Consider the following 23,735-nt stretch of genomic DNA (forward strand, 5'->3'; position numbering starts at 1 on the left):
ATTGGGGTTCTTTCTCTCTTACCGTGGCATGTGGCTCTTTCTCTCTCTCCCCGACTTGGGGCTCTTTCTCTCTCTCTCCCCAGCTTGGGGTTCTTTCACTCTTACCGTGGCATGTGGTTCTTTCTCTCTCTCCCCGGCTTGGGGTTCTTTTTCTCTTACCCTGGCATGTGGTTCTTTCTCTCTCTCCCCGGCTTGGGGTTATTTCTCTCTTACACTGGCTTGGGGTTCTTTCGCTCTTACCCTGGCATGTGGTTTTTTCTCTCTCTCCCCGGCTTGGGATTGTTTCTCTTTTACACTGGCTTGGGGTTCTTTCTCTATTACCCTGTCATGTGGTTTTTTCTCTCTCTCTCCCCGGCTTGTGGTTCTTTCTCTCTTACCATGGCATGTGGTTCATTCTCTCTCTCCCCGGCTTGGGGTTCTTTCTCTCTTACCCTGGCATGTGGTTCTTTCTCTCTCTCCCCGGCTTGGGGTTCTTTCTCTCACAGCGCCTTGGGGTTCTTTCTCTCTTACCCAGGCATATGGTTCTTTCTCTCTCTCCCCGGCTTGGGGTTCTTTCTCTCTCTCCCCGTCTTGGGGTTCTTTCTCTCTGACCGTGGCATGCGGTTCTTTCTCTCTCTCACCGGCTTGGGGTTCTTTCTCTCTCTCCCCGGCTTGGGGTTCTTTCTCTCTTACCCAGGCATATGGTTCTTTCTCTCTCTCCCCGGCTTGGGGTTCTTTCTCTCTCTCCCCGTCTTGGGGTTCTTTCTCTCTGACCGTGGCATGCGGTTCTTTCTCTCTCTCACCGGCTTGGGGTTCTTTCTCTCTCTCCCCGGCTTGGGGTTCTTTCTCTCTTACCGTAGCATGTCGTTCTTTCTCTCTCTCTCCCCGTCTTGGTGTTCTCTCTCTCTCTCCCCGGCTTCGGGTTCTTTCTCTCTTAGACTGGCTTCGGGTTCTTTCTCTCTTACCCTGGAATGTGATTCTTTCTCTCTGTATCCCCGGCTTGGGGTTCTTTCTCTCTTACCCTGGCATGTGGTTCTTTCTCTCTCTCCCCTGCTTGGGGTTCTTTCTCTCTCTCCCCGGCTTGGGGTTCTTTCTCTCTTACCCTGGCATGTGGTTCTCTCTCTCTCTCCCGGGCTTGGTTTTTTTTCTCTCTTACCCAGGCATCTGGTTCTTTCTCGCTCCCTGGCTTGGGGTTCTTTCTCTCTTACCCTGGCATGTGGTTCTTTCTCTCTATCCCCGGCTTGGGGTTCTTTCTCTCTTATATGGTTCTTTCTCTCCCCGTCATGGGGTTCTTCCTCACTTACCCTGCTATGTGGTTCTTTCTCTCTCTCCCTGGCATGGGGTTCTTTCTCTCACAGCGGCATGTGGTTCTTTCTCTCTCTCCCCGGCTTCGGGTTCTTTCTCTCTTACACTGGCTTGGGGTTCTTTCTCTCTTACCCTGGAATGTGATTCTTTCTCTCTGTCTCCCCGGCTTGGGGTTCTTTCTCTCTTACCCTGGCATGTGTTTTTTCTCTCTCTCCCCTGCTTGGGGTTTTTTCTCTTTCTCCCCGGCTTGGGGTTCTTTCTCTCTTACCCTGGCATGTGATTCTTTCTCTCTCTCCCCGGCTGGGGGTTCTTTCTCTCTTACCCTGGCATGTGATTTTTTTCTCTCACAGCGGCTTGGGGTTCTTTCTCTCTTACCCTGGCATGTGTTTTTTCTCTCTCTCCCCTGCTTGGGGTTTTTTCTCTTTCTCCCCGGCTTGGGGTTCTTTCTATCTCTCCCCGGCTTGGGGTTCTTTCTCTCTTACCCTGGCATGTGGTTCTTTCTCTCTCTCCACGGCTTGGGGTTCTTTCTCTCATAGCGGCTTGAGGTTCTTTCTCTCTTACCCTGGCATGTGGTTCTTTCTCTCTATCCCCGGCTTGGTGTTTTTTCTCTCTTACCCAGGAATGTGGTTCTTTCTCTCTTTCAACCGGCTTGGGGTTCTTTCTCTCACAGCGGCCTGGGGTTCTTTCACTCTTACCCTGGCATGTGGTTCTTTCTCTCTCTCCCGGGCTTGGGTTTTTTTTCTCTTACCCAGGCATGTGGTTCTTTCTCTCTCCCTGGCTTGGGGTTCTTTCTCTCTTACCCTGGCATGTGGTACTTTCTCTCTATACCCGGCTTGGGGTTCTTTCTCTCTTACCCTGGCATGTGGTTCTTTCTCTCTCTCCCCGGCTTGGGGCTCTTTCTCTCTCTCTCCCCGGCTTGGGGTTCTTTCACTCTTACCATGGCATGGGGTTCTTTCTCTCTCTCCCCGGCTTGGGGTTCGTTCTCTCTTACCCTGGCATGTGGTTCTTTCTCTCTCTCCCCGGCTTGGGGTTCTTTCTCTCTTACACTGGCTTGGGGTTCTTTCGCTCTTACCCTGGCATGTGGTTCTTTCTCTCTCTCCCCGGCTTGGGATTGTTTCTCTCTTACACTGGCTTGGGGTTCTTTCTCTCTTACCCTGTCATGTGGGTTTTTCTCTCTCTCTCCCCGGCTTGTGGTTCTTTCTCTCTTACCATGGCATGTGGTTCATTCTCTCTCTCCCCGGCTTGGGGTTCTTTCTCTCTTACCCTGGCATGTGGTTCTTTCTCTCTCTCCCCGGCTTGGGGTTCTTTCTCTCACAGTGGCTTGGGGTTCTTTCTCTCTTACCCAGGCATATGGTTCTTTCTCTCTCTCCCCTGCTTGGGGTTCTTTCTCTCTCTCCCCGTCTTGGGGTTCTTTCTCTCTTACCGTGGCATCTGGTTCTTTCTCTCTCTCACCGGCTTGGGGTTCTTTCTCTCTCTCCCCAGCTTGGGGTTCTTTCTCTCTTACCGTGGCATGTCGTGCTTTCTCTCTCTCTCTCCCCGTCTTGGGGTTCTTTCTCTCTCTCCCTGGCATGGGGTTCTTTCTCTCACAGCGGCTTGGGGTTATTTCTCTCTCTCCCCGGCTTGGGGTTTTTTCTCTCTTAGACTGGCTTGGGGTTCTTTCTCTCTCCCTGGCTTTGGGTTCTTTCTCTCTTACCCTGGCATGTGGTTCTTTCTCTCTATCCCCGGCTTGGGGTTCTTTCTCTCTTACCATGGCATGTGGTTCTTTCTCTCTCTCTCCCCGGCTTGGGGTTCTTTCTCTCTTACCCTGGCCTGTGGTTCTTTCTCTCTCGGCTTGGGGTTCTTTCTCTCTTACCGTGGCATGTGGTTCTTTCTCTCTCTCCCCGGCGTGGGGTTCTTTCTCCCTTACCCTGCCATGTGGTTCTTTCTCTCTCTCCCTGGCATGGGGTTATTTTTTCCACAGCGACATGTGGTTCTTTCTCTCTCTCCCCGGCTTGGGGTTCTTTCTCTCTTACCCTGGAATGTGATTCTTCCTCTCTGTCTCCCCGGCTTGGGGTTCTTTCTCTCTTACCCTGACATGTGGTTTGTTCTCTCTCTCCCCTGCTTGGGGTTCTTTCTCTTTCTCCCCGGCTTGGGGTTCTTTCTCTCTTACCCTGGCATGTGATTTTTTTCTCTCACAGCGGTTTGGGGTTCTTTCTCTCTTACCCTGGCATGTGGTTCTTTCTCTCTCTCCCCAGCTTGGGGTTCTTTCTCTCTTACCCTGCCATGTGGTTCTTTCTCTCTCTCCCCGGCTTGGGATTCTTTCTCTCTCTCCTCAGCTTGGGGTTCTTTCTCTCTCTCCCCGGCTTGGGGTTCTTTCTCTCTTACCCTGGCATGTGGTTCTTTCTCTCTCTCCCCGGCTTGGGGTTCTTTCTCTCTTACCCTGGCATGTGGTTCTTTCTCTCTCTCTCCTGCTTGGGGTTCTTTCTCTCTTACCCTGGCATGTTTTTCTTTCTCTCTATCTCCGGCTTGGGGTTCTTTCTCTCTTACCCTGGCATGTGATTGTTTCTCACTCCCCCCAGTTTGGGGTTCTTTCTCTCTTACCCTGGCATGTGATTCTTTCTCTCACAGCGGCTTGGGGTTCTTTTGCTCTTACCCTGGCATGTGTTTCTTTCTCTCTCTCCCCTGCTTGGGGTTCTTTCTCTCTCTCCCTGGCATGGGGTTCTTTCTCTCTTACTGTGGCATGTGGTTCTTTCTCTCTCTCCCCGGCTCAGGGTTCTTTCTCTCTCTCCCCGGCTTGGGGTTCTTTCTCTCACAGCGGCTTGGGGTTCTTTCTCTCTTACCCTGGCATGTGGTTCTTTCTCTCTCTCCCTGGCTTGTGGTTCTTTCTCTCTTACCCTGGCATGTGGTTCTTTCTCTCTCTCTCCGCCTTGGGGTTCTTTTTCTCTTACCATGCCATGTGGTTCTATCTCTCTCTCCACGGCTTGGGGTTCTTTCTTTCACAGCGGCTTGGGGTTCCTTCTCTTACAGCGGCTTAAGGGTTTCTTTCTCTGTTACCCAGGCATGTGGTTCTTTCTCTCTCTCCCCAGCTTGGGGTTCTTTCTCTCACAGCGGCTTGGGGTTCTTTCTCTCTTACACTTGCATGTGATTCTTTCTCTCTCTCCCCAGCTTGGGGTTCTTTCTCTCTTACCCTGGCATGTGGTTCTTTCTCTTTCCCCGGCTTGGGGTTCTTTCTCTCACAGCGACTTGGGGTTCTTTCTCTCTTACCCTGGCATGTGGTTCTTTCTCTCTCACGGGCTTGGTTTTTTTTCTCTCTTACCCAGGCATGTGGTTCTTTCTCTCTCCCTGGCTTGGGGTTCTTTCTCTCTTACCCTGGCATGTGGTTCTTTCTCTCTCTCCCCGGCTTGGGGTTCTTTCTCTCACAGCAGCTTGGGGTTATTTCTCTCTTACCATGCCATGTGGTTCTTTCTCTCTCTCCCCGGCTTGGGGTTCTTTCTCTCACAGCAGCTTGGGGTTATTTCTCTCTTACCCTGGCATGTGGTTCTTTCTCACTCTCCCTGGATTGTGGTTCTTTCTCTCTCTCCCCGGCTTGGGGTTCTTTCTCTCTTACCATGCCATGTGGTTCTTTCTCGCTCTCCCCGACTTGTGGTTCTTTCTCACTCTCCCCGGCTTGTGGTTCTTTCTCTCTCTCCCCGGCTTGTGGTTCTTTAGCTCTTACCATGCCATGTGGTTCTTTCTCTCACTCCCCGGCTTGGTGTTCTTTCTATCACAGCGGCTGGGAGTTCTTTCTCTCACAGCGGCTTGGGGTTCTTTCTCTCTTACCCAGGCATGTGGTTCTTTCTCTCTCTCCCCGGCTTAGGGTTCTTTCTCTCTTACACTGGCTTGGGGTTCTTTCTCTCTTACCCTGTCTTGTGGTTTTTACTCTCTCTCTCCCCGGCTTGTGGTTCTTTCTCTCTTACCCTGGCATGTGGTTCTTTCTCTCTCTCCCCGGCTTGGGGTTCTTTCTCTCACAGCGGCTTGGGGTTCTTTCTCTCTTACCCAGGCATATGGTTCTTTCTCTCTCTCCCCTGCTTGGGGTTCTTTCTCTCTCTCCCCGTCTTGGGGTTCTTTCTCTCTTACCCTGGCATCTCGTTCTTTCTCTCTCTCACCGGCTTGGGGTTCTTTCTCTCTCTCCCCAGCTTGGGGTTCTTTCTCTCTTACCATGGCATGTCGTTCTTTCTCTCTCTCTCCCCGTCTTGGGGTTCTTTCTCTCTCTCCCTGGCATGGGGTTCTTTCTCTCACAGCGGCTTGGGGTTCTTTCTCTCTCTCCCCGGCTTGGGGTTTTTTCTCTCTTAGACTGGCTTGGGGTTCTTTCTCTCTCCCTGGCTTTGGGTTCTTTCTCTCTTACCCTGGCATGTGGTTCTTTCTCTCTATCCCCGGCTGGGGGTTCTTTCTCTCTTACCATGGCATGTGGTTCTTTCTCTCTCTCTCCCCGGCTTGGGGTTCTTTCTCTCTTACCCTGGCCTGTGGTTCTTTCTCTCTCGGCTTGGGGTTCTTTCTCTCTTACCGTGGCATGTGGTTCTTTCTCTCTCTCCCCGGCGTGGGGTTCTTTCTGCCTTACCCTGCCATGTGGTTCTTTCTCTATCTCACTGGCATGGGGTTCTTTTTTCTCACAGCGACATGTGGTTCTTTCTCTCTCTCCCCGGCTTGGGGTTCTTTCTCTCTTACCCTGGAATGTGATTCTTCCTCTCTGTCTCCCCGGCTTGGGGTTCTTTCTCTCTTACCCTGACATGTGGTTCGTTCTCTCTCTCCCCTGCTTGGGGTTCTTTCTCTTTCTCCCCGGCTTGGGGTTCTTTCTCTCTTACCCTGGCATGTGATTTTTTTCTCTCACAGCGGTTTGGGGTTCTTTCTCTCTTTCCCTGGCTTGTGGTTCTTTCTCTCTCTCCCCAGCTTGGGGTTCTTTCTCTCTTACCCTGCCATGTGGTTCTTTCTCTCTCTCCCCGGCTTGGGATTCTTTCTCTCTCTCCTCAGCTTGGGGTTCTTTCTCTCTCTCCCCGGCTTGGGGTTCTTTCTCTCTTACCCTGGCATGTGGTTCTTTCTCTCTCTCCCCAGCTTGGGGTTCTTTCTCTCTTACCCTGGCATGTGGTTCTTTCTCTCTCTCTCCTGCTTGGGGTTCTTTCTCTCTTACCCTGGCATGTGTTTCTTTCTCTCTATCTCCGGCTTGGGGTTCTTTCTCTCTTACCCTGGCATGTGATTTTTTCTCCCTCCCCCCAGTTTGGGGTTCTTTCTCTCTTACCCGGGCATGTGATTCTTTCTCTCACAGCGGCTTGGGGTTCTTTTGCTCTTACCCTGGCATGTGGTTCTTTCTCTCTCTCCCCTGCTTGGGGTTCTTTCTCTCTCTCCCTGGCATGGGGTTCTTTCTCTCTTACTGTGGCATGTGGTTCTTTCTCTCTCTCCCCGGCTCAGGGTTCTTTCTCTCTCTCCCCGGCTTGGGATTCTTTCTCTCTTACCCTGCCATGTGGTTCTTTTTCTCTCTCCCTGGCATGGGGTTCTTTCTCTCACAGCGGCTTGGGGTTCTCTCTCTCTTACCCTGGCATGTGGTTCTTTCTCTCTCTCCCTGGCTTGTGGTTCTTTCTCTCTTACCCTGGCATGTGGTTCTTTCTCTCTCTCTCCGGCTTGGGGTTCTTTTTCTCTTACCATGCCATGTGGTTCTATCTCTCTCTCCCCGGCTTGGGGTTCTTTCTCTCACAGCGGCTTGGGGTTCCTTCTCTTACAGCGGCTTAAGGGTTTCTTTCTCTGTTACCCAGGCATGTGGTTCTTTCTCTCTCTCCCCAGCTTGGGGTTCTTTCTCTCACAGCGGCTTGGGGTTCTTTCTCTCTTACACTTGCATGTGGTTCTTTCTCTCTCTCCCCAGCTTGGGGTTCTTTCTCTCTTACCCTGGCATGTGGTTCTTTCTCTCTCTCCTCGGCTTGGTGTTTTTTCTCTCTTACCCAGGCATGTGGTTCTTTCTCTTTCCCCGGCTTGGGGTTCTTTCTCTCACAGCGACTTGGGGTTCTTTCTCTCTTACCCTGGCATGTGGTTCTTTCTCTCTCATGGGCTTGGTTTTTTTTTCTCTCTTACCCAGGCATGTGGTTCTTTCTCTCTCCCTGGCTTGGGGTTCTTTCTCTCTTACCCTGGCATGTGGTTCTTTCTCTCTATCCCCGGCTTGGGGTCCTTTCTCTCTTACCATGGCATGTGGTTCTTTCTCTCTCTCCCCAGCTTGGGGTTCTTTCTCTCTTACCCTGGCATGTGGTTCTTTCTCTCTCTCCCCGGCTTGGGGTTCTTTCTCTCTTTCTCTCTTACCGTGGCATGTGGTTCTTTCTCTCTCTCCCCGGCTTGGGGTTCTTTCTCACTTACCCTGCCATGTGGTTCTTTCTCTCTCTCCCTGGCATGGGGTTCTTTCTCTCACAGCGGCTTGGGGTTCTTTCTCTCTTACCCTGGCATGTGGTTCTTTCTCTCTCCCTGGCTTGGGGTTCTTTCTCTCTTACCCTGGCATGTGGTTCTTTCTCTCTCTCCCCGGCTTGGGATTGTTTCTCTCTTACACTGGCTTGGGGTTCTTTCTCTCTTACCCTGTCATGTGGTTTTTTCTCTCTCTCTCCCCGGCTTGTGGTTCTTTCTCTCTTACCATGGCATGTGTTTCATTCTCTCTCTCCCCGTCTTGGGGTTCTTTCTCTCTTACCCTGGCATGTGGTTCTTTCTCTCTATACCCTGCTTGGGGTTCTTTCTCTCTTACCATGGCATATGGTTCTTTCTCTCTCTCCCCGGCTTGGGGTTCTTTCTCTCTAACCCTGGCATGTGCTTCTTTCTCTCTCTCCCCAGATTGGGGTTCTTTCTCTCTTACCGTGGCATGTGGCTCTTTCTCTCTCTCCCCGACTTGGGGCTCTTTCTCTCTCTCTCCCCAGCTTGGGGTTCTTTCACTCTTACCGTGGCATGTGGTTCTTTCTCTCTCTCCCCGGCTTGGGGTTCTTTTTCTCTTACCCTGGCATGTGGTTCTTTCTCTCTCTCCCCGGCTTGGGGTTATTTCTCTCTTACACTGGCTTGGGGTTCTTTCGCTCTTACCCTGGCATGTGGTTTTTTCTCTCTCTCCCCGGCTTGGGATTGTTTCTCTTTTACACTGGCTTGGGGTTCTTTCTCTATTACCCTGTCATGTGGTTTTTTCTCTCTCTCTCCCCGGCTTGTGGTTCTTTCTCTCTTACCATGGCATGTGGTTCATTCTCTCTCTCCCCGGCTTGGGGTTCTTTCTCTCTTACCCTGGCATGTGGTTCTTTCTCTCTCTCCCCGGCTTGGGGTTCTTTCTCTCACAGCGCCTTGGGGTTCTTTCTCTCTTACCCAGGCATATGGTTCTTTCTCTCTCTCCCCGGCTTGGGGTTCTTTCTCTCTCTCCCCGTCTTGGGGTTCTTTCTCTCTGACCGTGGCATGCGGTTCTTTCTCTCTCTCACCGGCTTGGGGTTCTTTCTCTCTCTCCCCGGCTTGGGGTTCTTTCTCTCTTACCCAGGCATATGGTTCTTTCTCTCTCTCCCCGGCTTGGGGTTCTTTCTCTCTCTCCCCGTCTTGGGGTTCTTTCTCTCTGACCGTGGCATGCGGTTCTTTCTCTCTCTCACCGGCTTGGGGTTCTTTCTCTCTCTCCCCGGCTTGGGGTTCTTTCTCTCTTACCGTAGCATGTCGTTCTTTCTCTCTCTCTCCCCGTCTTGGTGTTCTCTCTCTCTCTCCCCGGCTTCGGGTTCTTTCTCTCTTAGACTGGCTTCGGGTTCTTTCTCTCTTACCCTGGAATGTGATTCTTTCTCTCTGTATCCCCGGCTTGGGGTTCTTTCTCTCTTACCCTGGCATGTGGTTCTTTCTCTCTCTCCCCTGCTTGGGGTTCTTTCTCTCTCTCCCCGGCTTGGGGTTCTTTCTCTCTTACCCTGGCATGTGGTTCTCTCTCTCTCTCCCGGGCTTGGTTTTTTTTCTCTCTTACCCAGGCATCTGGTTCTTTCTCGCTCCCTGGCTTGGGGTTCTTTCTCTCTTACCCTGGCATGTGGTTCTTTCTCTCTATCCCCGGCTTGGGGTTCTTTCTCTCTTATATGGTTCTTTCTCTCCCCGTCATGGGGTTCTTCCTCACTTACCCTGCTATGTGGTTCTTTCTCTCTCTCCCTGGCATGGGGTTCTTTCTCTCACAGCGGCATGTGGTTCTTTCTCTCTCTCCCCGGCTTCGGGTTCTTTCTCTCTTACACTGGCTTGGGGTTCTTTCTCTCTTACCCTGGAATGTGATTCTTTCTCTCTGTCTCCCCGGCTTGGGGTTCTTTCTCTCTTACCCTGGCATGTGTTTTTTCTCTCTCTCCCCTGCTTGGGGTTTTTTCTCTTTCTCCCCGGCTTGGGGTTCTTTCTCTCTTACCCTGGCATGTGATTCTTTCTCTCTCTCCCCGGCTGGGGGTTCTTTCTCTCTTACCCTGGCATGTGATTTTTTTCTCTCACAGCGGCTTGGGGTTCTTTCTCTCTTACCCTGGCATGTGTTTTTTCTCTCTCTCCCCTGCTTGGGGTTTTTTCTCTTTCTCCCCGGCTTGGGGTTCTTTCTATCTCTCCCCGGCTTGGGGTTCTTTCTCTCTTACCCTGGCATGTGGTTCTTTCTCTCTCTCCACGGCTTGGGGTTCTTTCTCTCATAGCGGCTTGAGGTTCTTTCTCTCTTACCCTGGCATGTGGTTCTTTCTCTCTATCCCCGGCTTGGTGTTTTTTCTCTCTTACCCAGGAATGTGGTTCTTTCTCTCTTTCAACCGGCTTGGGGTTCTTTCTCTCACAGCGGCCTGGGGTTCTTTCACTCTTACCCTGGCATGTGGTTCTTTCTCTCTCTCCCGGGCTTGGGTTTTTTTTCTCTTACCCAGGCATGTGGTTCTTTCTCTCTCCCTGGCTTGGGGTTCTTTCTCTCTTACCCTGGCATGTGGTACTTTCTCTCTATACCCGGCTTGGGGTTCTTTCTCTCTTACCCTGGCATGTGGTTCTTTCTCTCTCTCCCCGGCTTGGGGCTCTTTCTCTCTCTCTCCCCGGCTTGGGGTTCTTTCACTCTTACCATGGCATGGGGTTCTTTCTCTCTCTCCCCGGCTTGGGGTTCGTTCTCTCTTACCCTGGCATGTGGTTCTTTCTCTCTCTCCCCGGCTTGGGGTTCTTTCTCTCTTACACTGGCTTGGGGTTCTTTCGCTCTTACCCTGGCATGTGGTTCTTTCTCTCTCTCCCCGGCTTGGGATTGTTTCTCTCTTACACTGGCTTGGGGTTCTTTCTCTCTTACCCTGTCATGTGGGTTTTTCTCTCTCTCTCCCCGGCTTGTGGTTCTTTCTCTCTTACCATGGCATGTGGTTCATTCTCTCTCTCCCCGGCTTGGGGTTCTTTCTCTCTTACCCTGGCATGTGGTTCTTTCTCTCTCTCCCCGGCTTGGGGTTCTTTCTCTCACAGTGGCTTGGGGTTCTTTCTCTCTTACCCAGGCATATGGTTCTTTCTCTCTCTCCCCTGCTTGGGGTTCTTTCTCTCTCTCCCCGTCTTGGGGTTCTTTCTCTCTTACCGTGGCATCTGGTTCTTTCTCTCTCTCACCGGCTTGGGGTTCTTTCTCTCTCTCCCCAGCTTGGGGTTCTTTCTCTCTTACCGTGGCATGTCGTGCTTTCTCTCTCTCTCTCCCCGTCTTGGGGTTCTTTCTCTCTCTCCCTGGCATGGGGTTCTTTCTCTCACAGCGGCTTGGGGTTATTTCTCTCTCTCCCCGGCTTGGGGTTTTTTCTCTCTTAGACTGGCTTGGGGTTCTTTCTCTCTCCCTGGCTTTGGGTTCTTTCTCTCTTACCCTGGCATGTGGTTCTTTCTCTCTATCCCCGGCTTGGGGTTCTTTCTCTCTTACCATGGCATGTGGTTCTTTCTCTCTCTCTCCCCGGCTTGGGGTTCTTTCTCTCTTACCCTGGCCTGTGGTTCTTTCTCTCTCGGCTTGGGGTTCTTTCTCTCTTACCGTGGCATGTGGTTCTTTCTCTCTCTCCCCGGCGTGGGGTTCTTTCTCCCTTACCCTGCCATGTGGTTCTTTCTCTCTCTCCCTGGCATGGAGTTATTTTTTCCACAGCGACATGTGGTTCTTTCTCTCTCTCCCCGGCTTGGGGTTCTTTCTCTCTTACCCTGGAATGTGATTCTTCCTCTCTGTCTCCCCGGCTTGGGGTTCTTTCTCTCTTACCCTGACATGTGGTTCGTTCTCTCTCTCCCCTGCTTGGGGTTCTTTCTCTTTCTCCCCGGCTTGGGGTTCTTTCTCTCTTACCCTGGCATGTGATTTTTTTCTCTCACAGCGGTTTGGGGTTCTTTCTCTCTTACCCTGGCATGTGGTTCTTTCTCTCTCTCCCCAGCTTGGGGTTCTTTCTCTCTTACCCTGCCATGTGGTTCTTTCTCTCTCTCCCCGGCTTGGGATTCTTTCTCTCTCTCCTCAGCTTGGGGTTCTTTCTCTCTCTCCCCGGCTTGGGGTTCTTTCTCTCTTACCCTGGCATGTGGTTCTTTCTCTCTCTCCCCGGCTTGGGGTTCTTTCTCTCTTACCCTGGCATGTGGTTCTTTCTCTCTCTCTCCTGCTTGGGGTTCTTTCTCTCTTACCCTGGCATGTTTTTCTTTCTCTCTATCTCCGGCTTGGGGTTCTTTCTCTCTTACCCTGGCATGTGATTGTTTCTCACTCCCCCCAGTTTGGGGTTCTTTCTCTCTTACCCTGGCATGTGATTCTTTCTCTCACAGCGGCTTGGGGTTCTTTTGCTCTTACCCTGGCATGTGTTTCTTTCTCTCTCTCCCCTGCTTGGGGTTCTTTCTCTCTCTCCCTGGCATGGGGTTCTTTCTCTCTTACTGTGGCATGTGGTTCTTTCTCTCTCTCCCCGGCTCAGGGTTCTTTCTCTCTCTCCCCGGCTTGGGGTTCTTTCTCTCACAGCGGCTTGGGGTTCTTTCTCTCTTACCCTGGCATGTGGTTCTTTCTCTCTCTCCCTGGCTTGTGGTTCTTTCTCTCTTACCCTGGCATGTGGTTCTTTCTCTCTCTCTCCGCCTTGGGGTTCTTTTTCTCTTACCATGCCATGTGGTTCTATCTCTCTCTCCACGGCTTGGGGTTCTTTCTTTCACAGCGGCTTGGGGTTCCTTCTCTTACAGCGGCTTAAGGGTTTCTTTCTCTGTTACCCAGGCATGTGGTTCTTTCTCTCTCTCCCCAGCTTGGGGTTCTTTCTCTCACAGCGGCTTGGGGTTCTTTCTCTCTTACACTTGCATGTGATTCTTTCTCTCTCTCCCCAGCTTGGGGTTCTTTCTCTCTTACCCTGGCATGTGGTTCTTTCTCTTTCCCCGGCTTGGGGTTCTTTCTCTCACAGCGACTTGGGGTTCTTTCTCTCTTACCCTGGCATGTGGTTCTTTCTCTCTCACGGGCTTGGTTTTTTTTCTCTCTTACCCAGGCATGTGGTTCTTTCTCTCTCCCTGGCTTGGGGTTCTTTCTCTCTTACCCTGGCATGTGGTTCTTTCTCTCTATCTCCGGCTTGGGGTCCTTTCTCTCTTACCATGGCATGTGGTTCTTTCTCTCTCTCCCCAGCTTGGGGTTCTTTCTCCCTTACCCTGCCATGTGGTTCTTTCTCTCTCTCCCTGGCATGGGGTTCTTTCTCTCACAGCGGCTTGGGGTTCTTTCTCTCTTACCCTGGCATGTGGTTCTTTCTCTCTCCCTGGCTTGGGGTTCTTTCTCTCTTTCTCTCTTACCGTGGCATGTGGTTCTTTCTCTCTCTCCCCGGCTTGGGGTTCTTTCTCCCTTACCCTGCCATGTGGTTCTTTCTCTCTCTCCCTGGCATGGGGTTCTTTCTCTCACAGCGGCTTGGGGTTCTTTCTCTCTTACCCTGGCATGTGGTTCTTTCTCTCTCCCTGGCTTGGGGTTCTTTCTCTCTTACCCTGGCATGTGGTTCTTTCTCTCTATCCCCGGCTTGGGGTTCTTTCTCTCTTACCATGGCATGTGGTTCTTGCTCTCTCTCCCCAGCTTGGTGTTCTTTCTCTCTTACCCTGGCATGTGGTTCTTTCTCTCTCTCCCCGGCTTGGGGTTCTTTCTCTCTTACCGTGGCATATGGTTCTTTCTCTCTCTCCCCGGCTTGGGGTTCTTTCTCCCTTACCCTGCCATGTGGTTCTTTCTCTCACTCCCTGGCATGGGGTTCTTTCTCTCACAGCGGCTTGGGGTTCTTTCTCTCTTACCCTGGCATGTGGTTCTTTCTCTCTCTCCCCGGCTTGTGGTTCTTTCTCTCTTACCCTGGCATATGGTTCTTTCTCTCTCTCCCCGGCTTGGGGTTCTTTTTCTCTTACCATGCCATGTGGTTCTATCTCTCTCTCCCCGGCCTGGGGTTCTTTCTCTCACAGCGGCTTGGGGTTCTTTCTCTCTTACCCAGGCATGTGGTTCTTTCTCTCTCTCCCCGCCTTGTGGTTCTTTCGCTCTTACCCTGGCATGTGGTTCTTTCTCTCTCTCCCCAGCTTGGGGATCTTTTTCTCTTACCATGCCATGTGGTTCTATCTCTCTCTCCCTGGCATGGAGTTCTTTCTCTCACAGCGGCTTGGGGTTCTTTCTCTCTGACCCTGGCATGAGGTTCTTTCTCGCTCTCTCCGGCTTGTGGTTCTTTCTCTCTCTACCCGGCTTGGGGTTCTTTCTCTCTTACCATGCCATGTGGTTCTTTCTCTCTCTCCCCGGCTTGGAGTTCTTTCTCTCACAGCGGCTTGGGGTTCTTTCTGTCTTACCCTGGCATGTGGTTCTTTCTTGCTCTCCCCGGCTTGTAGTTCTTTCTCTCTCTCCCCGGCTTGGGGTTCTTTCTCTCTCTCCCCGGCTTGGGGTTCTTTCTCTCTTACCATGCCATGTGGTTCTTTCTCTCTCTCCCCGGCTTGGGGTTCTTTCTCTCACAGCGGCTTGGGGTTATTTCTCTCTTACCCTGGCATGTGGTTCTTTCTCACTCTCCCTGGATTGTGGTTCTTTCTCTCTCTCCCCGGCTTGGGGTTCTTTCTCTCTTACCATGCCATGTGGTTCTTTCTCGCTCTCCCCGACTTGTGGTTCTTTCTCACTCTCCCCGGCTTGTGGTTCTTTCTCTCTCTCCCCGGCTTGTGGTTCGTTAGCTCTTACCATGCCATGTGGTTCTTTCTCTCACTCCCCGGCTTGGTGTTCTTTCTATCACAGCGGCTGGGAGTTCTTTCTCTCACAGCGGCTTGGGGTTCTTTCTCTCTTACCCAGGCATGTGGTTCTTTCTCTCTCTCCCCGGCTTAGGGTTCTTTCTCTCTTACACTGGCTTGGGGTTCTTTCTCTCTTACCCTGTCTTGTGGTTTTTACTCTCTCTCTCCCCGGCTTGTGGTTCTTTCTCTCTTACCCTGGCATGTGGTTCTTTCTCTCTCTCCCCGGCTTGGGGTTCTTTCTCTCACAGCGGCTTGGGGTTCTTTCTCTCTTACCCAGGCATATGGTTCTTTCTCTCTCTCCCCTGCTTGGGGTTCTTTCTCTCTCTCCCCGTCTTGGGGTTCTTTCTCTCTTACCCTGGCATCTCGTTCTTTCTCTCTCTCACCGGCTTGGGGTTCTTTCTCTCTCTCCCCAGCTTGGGGTTCTTTCTCTCTTACCATGGCATGTCGTTCTTTCTCTCTCTCTCCCCGTCTTGGGGTTCTTTCTCTCTCTCCCTGGCATGGGGTTCTTTCTCTCACAGCGGCTTGGGGTTCTTTCTCTCTCTCCCCGGCTTGGGGTTTTTTCTCTCTTAGACTGGCTTGGGGTTCTTTCTCTCTCCCTGGCTTTGGGTTCTTTCTCTCTTACCCTGGCATGTGGTTCTTTCTCTCTATCCCCGGCTGGGGGTTCTTTCTCTCTTACCATGGCATGTGGTTCTTTCTCTCTCTCTCCCCGGCTTGGGGTTCTTTCTCTCTTACCCTGGCCTGTGGTTCTTTCTCTCTCGGCTTGGGGTTCTTTCTCTCTTACCGTGGCATGTGGTTCTTTCTCTCTCTCCCCGGCGTGGGGTTCTTTCTGCCTTACCCTGCCATGTGGTTCTTTCTCTATCTCACTGGCATGGGGTTCTTTTTTCTCACAGCGACATGTGGTTCTTTCTCTCTCTCCCCGGCTTGGGGTTCTTTCTCTCTTACCCTGGAATGTGATTCTTCCTCTCTGTCTCCCCGGCTTGGGGTTATTTCTCTCTTACCCTGACATGTGGTTCGTTCTCTCTCTCCCCTGCTTGGGGTTCTTTCTCTTTCTCCCCGGCTTGGGGTTCTTTCTCTCTTACCCTGGCATGTGATTTTTTTCTCTCACAGCGGTTTGGGGTTCTTTCTCTCTTTCCCTGGCTTGTGGTTCTTTCTCTCTCTCCCCAGCTTGGGGTTCTTTCTCTCTTACCCTGCCATGTGGTTCTTTCTCTCTCTCCCCGGCTTGGGATTCTTTCTCTCTCTCCTCAGCTTGGGGTTCTTTCTCTCTCTCCCCGGCTTGGGGTTCTTTCTCTCTTACCCTGTCATGTGGTTCTTTCTCTCTCTCCCCAGCTTGGGGTTCTTTCTCTCTTACCCTGGCATGTGGTTCTTTCTCTCTCTCTCCTGCTTGGGGTTCTTTCTCTCTTACCCTGGCATGTGTTTCTTTCTCTCTATCTCCGGCTTGGGGTTCTTTCTCTCTTACCCTGGCATGTGATTTTTTCTCCCTCCCCCCAGTTTGGGGTTCTTTCTCTCTTACCCGGGCATGTGATTCTTTCTCTCACAGCGGCTTGGGGTTCTTTTGCTCTTACCCTGGCATGTGGTTCTTTCTCTCTCTCCCCTGCTTGGGGTTCTTTCTCTCTCTCCCTGGCATGGGGTTCTTTCTCTCTTACTGTGGCATGTGGTTCTTTCTCTCTCTCCCCGGCTCAGGGTTCTTTCTCTCTCTCCCCGGCTTGGGGTTCTTTCTCTCTTACCCTGCCATGTGGTTCTTTTTCTCTCTCCCTGGCATGGGGTTCTTTCTCTCACAGCGGCTTGGGGTTCTCTCTCTCTTACCCTGGCATGTGGTTCTTTCTCTCTCTCCCTGGCTTGTGGTTCTTTCTCTCTTACCCTGGCATGTGGTTCTTTCTCTCTCTCTCCGGCTTGGGGTTCTTTTTCTCTTACCATGCCATGTGGTTCTATCTCTCTCTCCCCGGCTTGGGGTTCTTTCTCTCACAGCGGCTTGGGGTTCCTTCTCTTACAGCGGCTTAAGGGTTTCTTTCTCTGTTACCCAGGCATGTGGTTCTTTCTCTCTCTCCCCAGCTTGGGGTTCTTTCTCTCACAGCGGCTTGGGGTTCTTTCTCTCTTACACTTGCATGTGGTTCTTTCTCTCTCTCCCCAGCTTGGGGTTCTTTCTCTCTTACCCTGGCATGTGGTTCTTTCTCTCTCTCCTCGGCTTGGTGTTTTTTCTCTCTTACCCAGGCATGTGGTTCTTTCTCTTTCCCCGGCTTGGGGTTCTTTCTCTCACAGCGACTTGGGGTTCTTTCTCTCTTACCCTGGCATGTGGTTCTTTCTCTCTCATGGGCTTGGTTTTTTTTCTCTCTTACCCAGGCATGTGGTTCTTTCTCTCTCCCTGGCTTGGGGTTCTTTCTCTCTTACCCTGGCATGTGGTTCTTTCTCTCTATCCCCGGCTTGGGGTCCTTTCTCTCTTACTATGGCATGTGGTTCTTTCTCTCTCTCCCCAGCTTGGGGTTCTTTCTCTCTTACCCTGGCATGTGGTTCTTTCTCTCTCTCCCCGGCTTGGGGTTCTTGCTCTCTTTCTCTCTTACCGTGGCATGTGGTTCTTTCTCTCTCTCCCCGGCTTGGGGTTCTTTCTCCCTTACCCTGCCATGTGGTTCTTTCTCTCTCTCCCTGGCATGGGGTTCTTTCTCTCACAGCGGCTTGGGGTTCTTTCTCTCTTACCCTGGCATGTGGTTCTTTCTCTCTCCCTGGCTTGGGGTTCTTTCTCTCTTACCCTGGCATGTGGTTCTTTCTCTCTATCCCCGGCTTGGGGTTCTTTCTCTCTTACCATGGCATGTGGTTCGTGCTCTCTCTCCCCGGCTTGGGGTTCTTTCTCTCTTACCGTGGCATGTGGTTCTTTCTCTCTCTCCCCGGCTTGGGGTTCTTTCTCCCTTACCCAGCCATGTGGTTCTTTCTCTCTCTTCCTGGCATGGGGTTCTTTCTCTCACAGCGGCTTGGGGTTCTTTCTCTCTTACCCTGGCATGTGGTTCTTTCTCTCTCTCCCCGGCTTGTGGTTCTTTCTCTCTTAACCTGGCATATGGTTCTTTCTCTCTCTCCCCGGCTTGGGGTTCTTTTTCTCTTACCATGCCATGTTGTTCTATCTCTCTCTCCCCGGCCTGGGGTTCTTTCTCTCACAGCGGCTTGGGGTTCTTTCTCTCTCTCCCCGCCTTGTGGTTCTTTCGCTCTTACCCTGGCATGTGGTTCTTTCTCTCTCTCCCCAGCTTGGGGATCTTTTTCTCTTACCATGCCATGTGGTTCTATCTCTCTCTCCCTGGCATGGAGTTCTTTCTCTCACAGCGGCTTGGGGTTCTTTCTCTCTTACCCTGGCATGTGGTTCTTTCTCGCTCTCTCCGGCTTGTGGTTCTTTCTCTCACAGCGGCTTGGGGTTCTTTCTGTCTTACCCTGGCATGTGGTTCTTTCTTGCTCTCCCCGGCTTGTAGTTCTTTCTCTCTCTCCCCGGCTTGGGGTTCTTTCTCTCTCTCCCCGGCTTGGGGTTCTTTCTCTCTTACCATGCCATGTGGTTCTTTCTCTCTCTCCCCGGCTTGGGGTTCTTTCTCTCACAGCGGCTTGGGGTTATTTCTCTCTTACCCTGGCATGTGGTTCTTTCTCACTCTCCCTGGATTGTCGTTCTTTCTCTCTCTCCCCGGCTTGGGGTTCTTTCTCTCTTACCATGCCATGTGGTTCTTTCTCGCTCTCCCCGACTTGTGGTTCTTTCTCACTCTCCCCGGCTTGTGGTTCTTTCTCTCTCTCCCCGGCTTGTGGTTCTTTAGCTCTTACCATGCCATGTGGTTCTTTCTCTCTCTCCCCGGCTTGGTGTTCTTTCTATCACAGCGGCTGGGAGTTCTTTCTCTCACAGCGGCTTGGGGTTCTTTCTCTCTTACCCAGGCATGTGGTTCTTTCTCTCTCTCCCCGGCTTAGGCTTCTTTTTCTCACAGCGGCTTGGGGTTCTTTCTCTCTTACCCTGGCATGTGGTTCTTTCTCTCTCTCCCCGGCTTGGGGTTTTTTCTCTCTTACCCAGGCATGTGGTTCTTTCTCTATTTCCCCGGCTTGGGGTTCTTTCTCTCACAGCGGCTTGGGGTTTTTTCTCTCTTACCCTGGCATGTGGTTCTTTCTCTCTCTCACCGGCTTGTTTTTTTTCTCTCTTAACCAGGCATGTGGTTCTTTCTCTCTCCCTGGCTTTGGGTTCTTTCTCTCTTACCCTGGCATGTGGTTCTTTCTCTCTATCCCCGGGCATGGGGTTCTTTCTCTCTTACCATGGCATGTGGTTCTTTCGCTCTCTCCCCGGCTTGGGGTTCTTTCTCTCTTACCCTGGCATGTGGTTCTTTCTCTCTCTCCCCGGCTTGGGGTTCTTTCTCTCTTACCGTGGCATGTGGTTCTTTCTCTCTCTCCCCGGCTTGGGGTTCTTTCTCTCTCTCTCCCCGGCTTGGGGTTCTTTCTCTCTCTCCCGGCTTGGGGTTCTTTCTCTCTCTCCCCGGCTTGGGGTTCTTTCTCTCTCACCCTGGCATGTGGTTCTTTCTCTCTCTCCCTGGCTTGAGGTTCTTTCTCTCTAACTCTGGCTTGGGGTTCTTTCTCTCTCTTCCCGGATTGGAGTTCTTTCTTTCTTACCATGGCATGTGGTTCTTTCGCTCTCTCAGCGACTTGGGGTTCTTTCTCTCTTACCCTGGCATGTGGTTCTTTCTCTCTCACCCAGGCTTGGGGTTCTTTCTCTCTTACCGTGGCATTTGCTTCTTTCGCTCTCTTCCCGGCTTGGGGATCTTTCTCTCTCTCTCTCCCCGGCCTGGGGTTCTTTCTTTCTTACCATGGCATGTGGTTCTTTCTCTCTCTCCCTGGCTTGGGGTTCTTTCTCTCTTTCCCCGGCTTTGGGTTCTTTCTCTCTTATCCTGGCATGTGGTTCTTTCTCTCTCTCTCCGGCTTGGGGTTCTTTCCCTCTTACCCAGGCATGTGGTTCTTTCTCTCTCTCCCCTGCTTGGGGTTCTTTCTCTCTCTCCCCGGCTTGTGGTTCTTTAGCTCTAACCATGGCATGTGGTTCTTTCTCTCTCTCCCCGGCTTGGTGTTCTTTCTATCACAGCGGCTGGGGGTTCTTTCTCTCTTACCCCGGCATGTGGTTCTTTCTCTCTCTCCCCGGCTTAGGGTTCTTTCTCTCACAGCGGCTTGGGGTTCTTTCTCTCTTACCCTGGCATGTGGTTCTTTCTCTCTCTCCCCGGCTTGGGTTTTTTTCTCTCTTACCCAAGCATGTGGTTCTTTCTCTATTTCCTTGGCTTGGGGTTCTTTCTCTCACAGGGGCTTGGGGTTCTTTCTCTCTTACCCTGGCATGTGGTTCTTTCTCTCTCTGCCCGGCTTGGTTTTTTTTCTCTCTTACCCAGGCATGTGTTTCTTTCTCTCTTCCTGGCTTGGGGTTCTTTCTCTCTTACCCTGACATGTGGTTCTTTCTCTCTCTCCCTGGCTTGAGGTTCTTTCTCTCTAACTCTGGCTTGGGGTTCTTTCTCTCTCTTCCCGGATTGGAGTTCTTTCTTTCTTACCATGGCATGTGGTTCTTTCGCTCTCTCAGCGACTTGGGGTTCTTTCTCTCTTACCCTGGCATGTGGTTCTTTCTCTCTCTTCCCGGCTTGGGGTTCTTTCTCTCTCTCTCTCCCCAGCCTGGGGTTCTTTCTTTCTTACCATGGCATGTGGTTCTTTCTCTCTCTCCCTGGCTTGGGGTTCTTTCTCTCTTTCCCCGGCTTTGGGTTCTTTCTCTCTTATCCTGGCATGTGGTTCTTTCTCTCTCTCTCCGGCTTGGGGTTCTTTCCCTCTTACCCAGGCATGTGGTTCTTTCTCTCTCTCCCCGGCTTGGGGTTCTTTCTCTCTCTCCTCGGATTGTGGTTCTTTAGCTCTTACCATGCCATGTGGTTCTTTCTCTCTCTACCCGGCTTGGTGTTCTTTCTATCACAGCGGCTGGGAGTTCTTTCTCTCACAGCGGCTTGGGGTTCTTTCTCTCTTACCCCGGCATGTGGTTCTTTATCTATTTCCCCGGCTTGGGGTTCTTTCTCTCACAGGGGCTTGGGGTTCTTTCTCTCTTACCCTGGCATGTGGTTCTTTCTCTCTCTGCCCGGCTTGGGGTTCTTTCTCTCTTACCATGGCATTTGGTTTTTTCGCTCTCTCCCCGGCTTGGGGTTCTTTCTCTCTTACCCTGGCATGTGGTTTTTTCCCTCTCCCTGGCTTTTGGTTCTTTCTCTCTTACCCTGACATGTGGTTCTTTCTCTCTATCCCCGGTTTGGGGTTCTTTCTCTCTTACCATGGCATGTGGTTTTTTCGCTCTCTCCCCGGCTTGGGGTTCTTTCTCTCTTACCCTGGCATGTGGTTCTTTCCCTCTCTCCCCGGCTTGGGGTTCTTTCTCTCTTACCGTGGCATGTGGTTCTTTCTCTCTCTTCCCGGCTTGGGGCTCTTTCTCTCTCTCTCCCCAGCTTGGGGTTCTTTCTCTCTTACCGTGGCATGTGGTTCTTTCTCTCTCTCCCGGCTTGGGGTTCTTTCTCTCTCTCCCCGGCTTGGGGTTCTTTCTCTCTTACCCTGGCATGTGGTTCTTTCTCTCTCTCCCTGGCTTGAGGTTCTTTTTCTCTAAGACTGGCTTGGGGTTCTTTCTCTCTCTTCCCGGCTTGGGGTTCTTTCTCTCTTACCATGGCATGTTGTTCTTTCGCTCTCTCCCCGACTTGGGGTTCTTTCTCTCTTACCCTGGCATGTGGTTCTTTCTCTCTCTCTCAGGCTTGGGGTTCTTTCTCTCTTACAGTGACATTTGGTTCTTTCTCTCTCTTCCCGGCTTGGGGTTCTTTCTCTCTCTCTCTCCCCGGCCTGGGGTTCTTTCTTTCTTACCATGGCATGTGGTTCTTTCTCTCTCTCCTTGGCTTGGGGTTCTTTCTCTCTTTCCCCGGCTTTGGCTTCTTTGTCTCTTACCCTGGCATGTGGTTCTTTCTCTCTCTCCCTGGCTTGGGGTTATTTCCCTCTTACCCAGGCATGTGGTTCTTTCTCTCTCTCCCCGGCTTGGGGTGCTTTCTCTCTCTCCCCGGCTTGGGGTTCTTTCTCTCTTACCCTGGCATGTGGTTCTTTCTCTCTCTCCCGGGCTTGGGGTTCTTTCTCTCTTACACTGGCTTGGGGTTCTTTCTCTCTTACCCTGGCATGTGATTCTTTCTCTCTCTCTCCGGCTTGGGGTTCTTTCTCTCTTCTCCCGGCTTGGGGTTCTTTCTCTCTTACCCTGGCATGTGGTTCTTTCTCTCTCTCCCCTGCTTGGGGTTCTTTCTCTCTCTCCCCTGCTTGGGGTTCTTTCTCTCTTACCGTGGCATGTGGTTCTTTCTCTCTCTCCCCGGCTTGGGGTTCTTTCTCTCTCTCCCCTGCTTGGGGTTCTTTCTCTCTTACCCTGGCATGCGATTCTTTCTCCCTCTCCCCAGTTTGGGGTTCTTTCTCTCTTACCCTGGCATGGGATTCTTTCTCTCACAGCGGCTTGGGATTCTTTCTCTCTTACCCGGGCATGCGGTTCTTTCTCTCACTCCCCTGCTTGGGGTTCTTTCTCTCTCTCCCCGGCTTGGGGTTCTTTCACTCTTACCGTGGCATGTGGTTCCTTCTCTCCCCGGCTCAGGGTTCTTTCTCTCTCTCCCCAGCTTGGGGTTCTTTCTCCCTTACCCTGCCATGTGGTTCTTTCTCTCTCTCCCTGGCATGGGGTTCTTTCTCTCACAGCGGCTTGGGGTTCTTTCTCTCTTACCCTGGCATGTGGTTCTTTCTCTCTCTCAGGCTTGTGGTTCTTTCTCTCTTACCCTTGCATGTGGTTCTTTCTCTCTCTCTCCGGCTTGGGGTTCTTTCCCTCTTACCCAGGCATGTGGTTCTTTCTCTCTCTCCCCTGCTTGGGGTTCTTTCTCTCTCTCCCCGGCTTGTGGTTCTTTAGCTCTAACCATGGCATGTGGTTCTTTCTCTCTCTCCCCGGCTTGGTGTTCTTTCTATCACAGCGGCTGGGGGTTCTTTCTCTCTTACCCCGGCATGTGGTTCTTTCTCTCTCTCCCCGGCTTAGGGTTCTTTCTCTCACAGCGGCTTGGGGTTCTTTCTCTCTTACCCTGGCATGTGGTTCTTTCTCTCTCTCCCCGGCTTGGGTTTTTTTCTCTCTTACCCAAGCATGTGGTTCTTTCTCTATTTCCTTGGCTTGGGGTTCTTTCTCTCACAGGGGCTTGGGGTTCTTTCTCTCTTACCCTGGCATGTGGTTCTTTCTCTCTCTGCCCGGCTTGGTTTTTTTTCTCTCTTACCCAGGCATGTGTTTCTTTCTCTCTTCCTGGCTTGGGGTTCTTTCTCTCTTACCCTGACATGTGGTTCTTTCTCTCTCTCCCTGGCTTGAGGTTCTTTCTCTCTAACTCTGGCTTGGGGTTCTTTCTCTCTCTTCCCGGATTGGAGTTCTTTCTTTCTTACCATGGCATGTGGTTCTTTCGCTCTCTCAGCGACTTGGGGTTCTTTCTCTCTTACCCTGGCATGTGGTTCTTTCTCTCTCTTCCCGGCTTGGGGTTCTTTCTCTCTCTCTCTCCCCAGCCTGGGGTTCTTTCTTTCTTACCATGGCATGTGGTTCTTTCTCTCTCTCCCTGGCTTGGGGTTCTTTCTCTCTTTCCCCGGCTTTGGGTTCTTTCTCTCTTATCCTGGCATGTGGTTCTTTCTCTCTCTCTCCGGCTTGGGGTTCTTTCCCTCTTACCCAGGCATGTGGTTCTTTCTCTCTCTCCCCGGCTTGGGGTTCTTTCTCTCTCTCCTCGGATTGTGGTTCTTTAGCTCTTACCATGCCATGTGGTTCTTTCTCTCTCTACCCGGCTTGGTGTTCTTTCTATCACAGCGGCTGGGAGTTCTTTCTCTCACAGCGGCTTGGGGTTCTTTCTCTCTTACCCCGGCATGTGGTTCTTTATCTATTTCCCCGGCTTGGGGTTCTTTCTCTCACAGGGGCTTGGGGTTCTTTCTCTCTTACCCTGGCATGTGGTTCTTTCTCTCTCTGCCCGGCTTGGGGTTCTTTCTCTCTTACCATGGCATTTGGTTTTTTCGCTCTCTCCCCGGCTTGGGGTTCTTTCTCTCTTACCCTGGCATGTGGTTTTTTCCCTCTCCCTGGCTTTTGGTTCTTTCTCTCTTACCCTGACATGTGGTTCTTTCTCTCTATCCCCGGTTTGGGGTTCTTTCTCTCTTACCATGGCATGTGGTTTTTTCGCTCTCTCCCCGGCTTGGGGTTCTTTCTCTCTTACCCTGGCATGTGGTTCTTTCCCTCTCTCCCCGGCTTGGGGTTCTTTCTCTCTTACCGTGGCATGTGGTTCTTTCTCTCTCTTCCCGGCTTGGGG

This window comes from Ambystoma mexicanum, chromosome 3p (genome assembly GCF_040938575.1).
Source record: "Ambystoma mexicanum isolate Mex_15411 chromosome 3p, UKY_AmexF1_1, whole genome shotgun sequence".
In the NCBI taxonomy this organism is placed as follows: Eukaryota; Metazoa; Chordata; class Amphibia; order Caudata; family Ambystomatidae; genus Ambystoma; species Ambystoma mexicanum.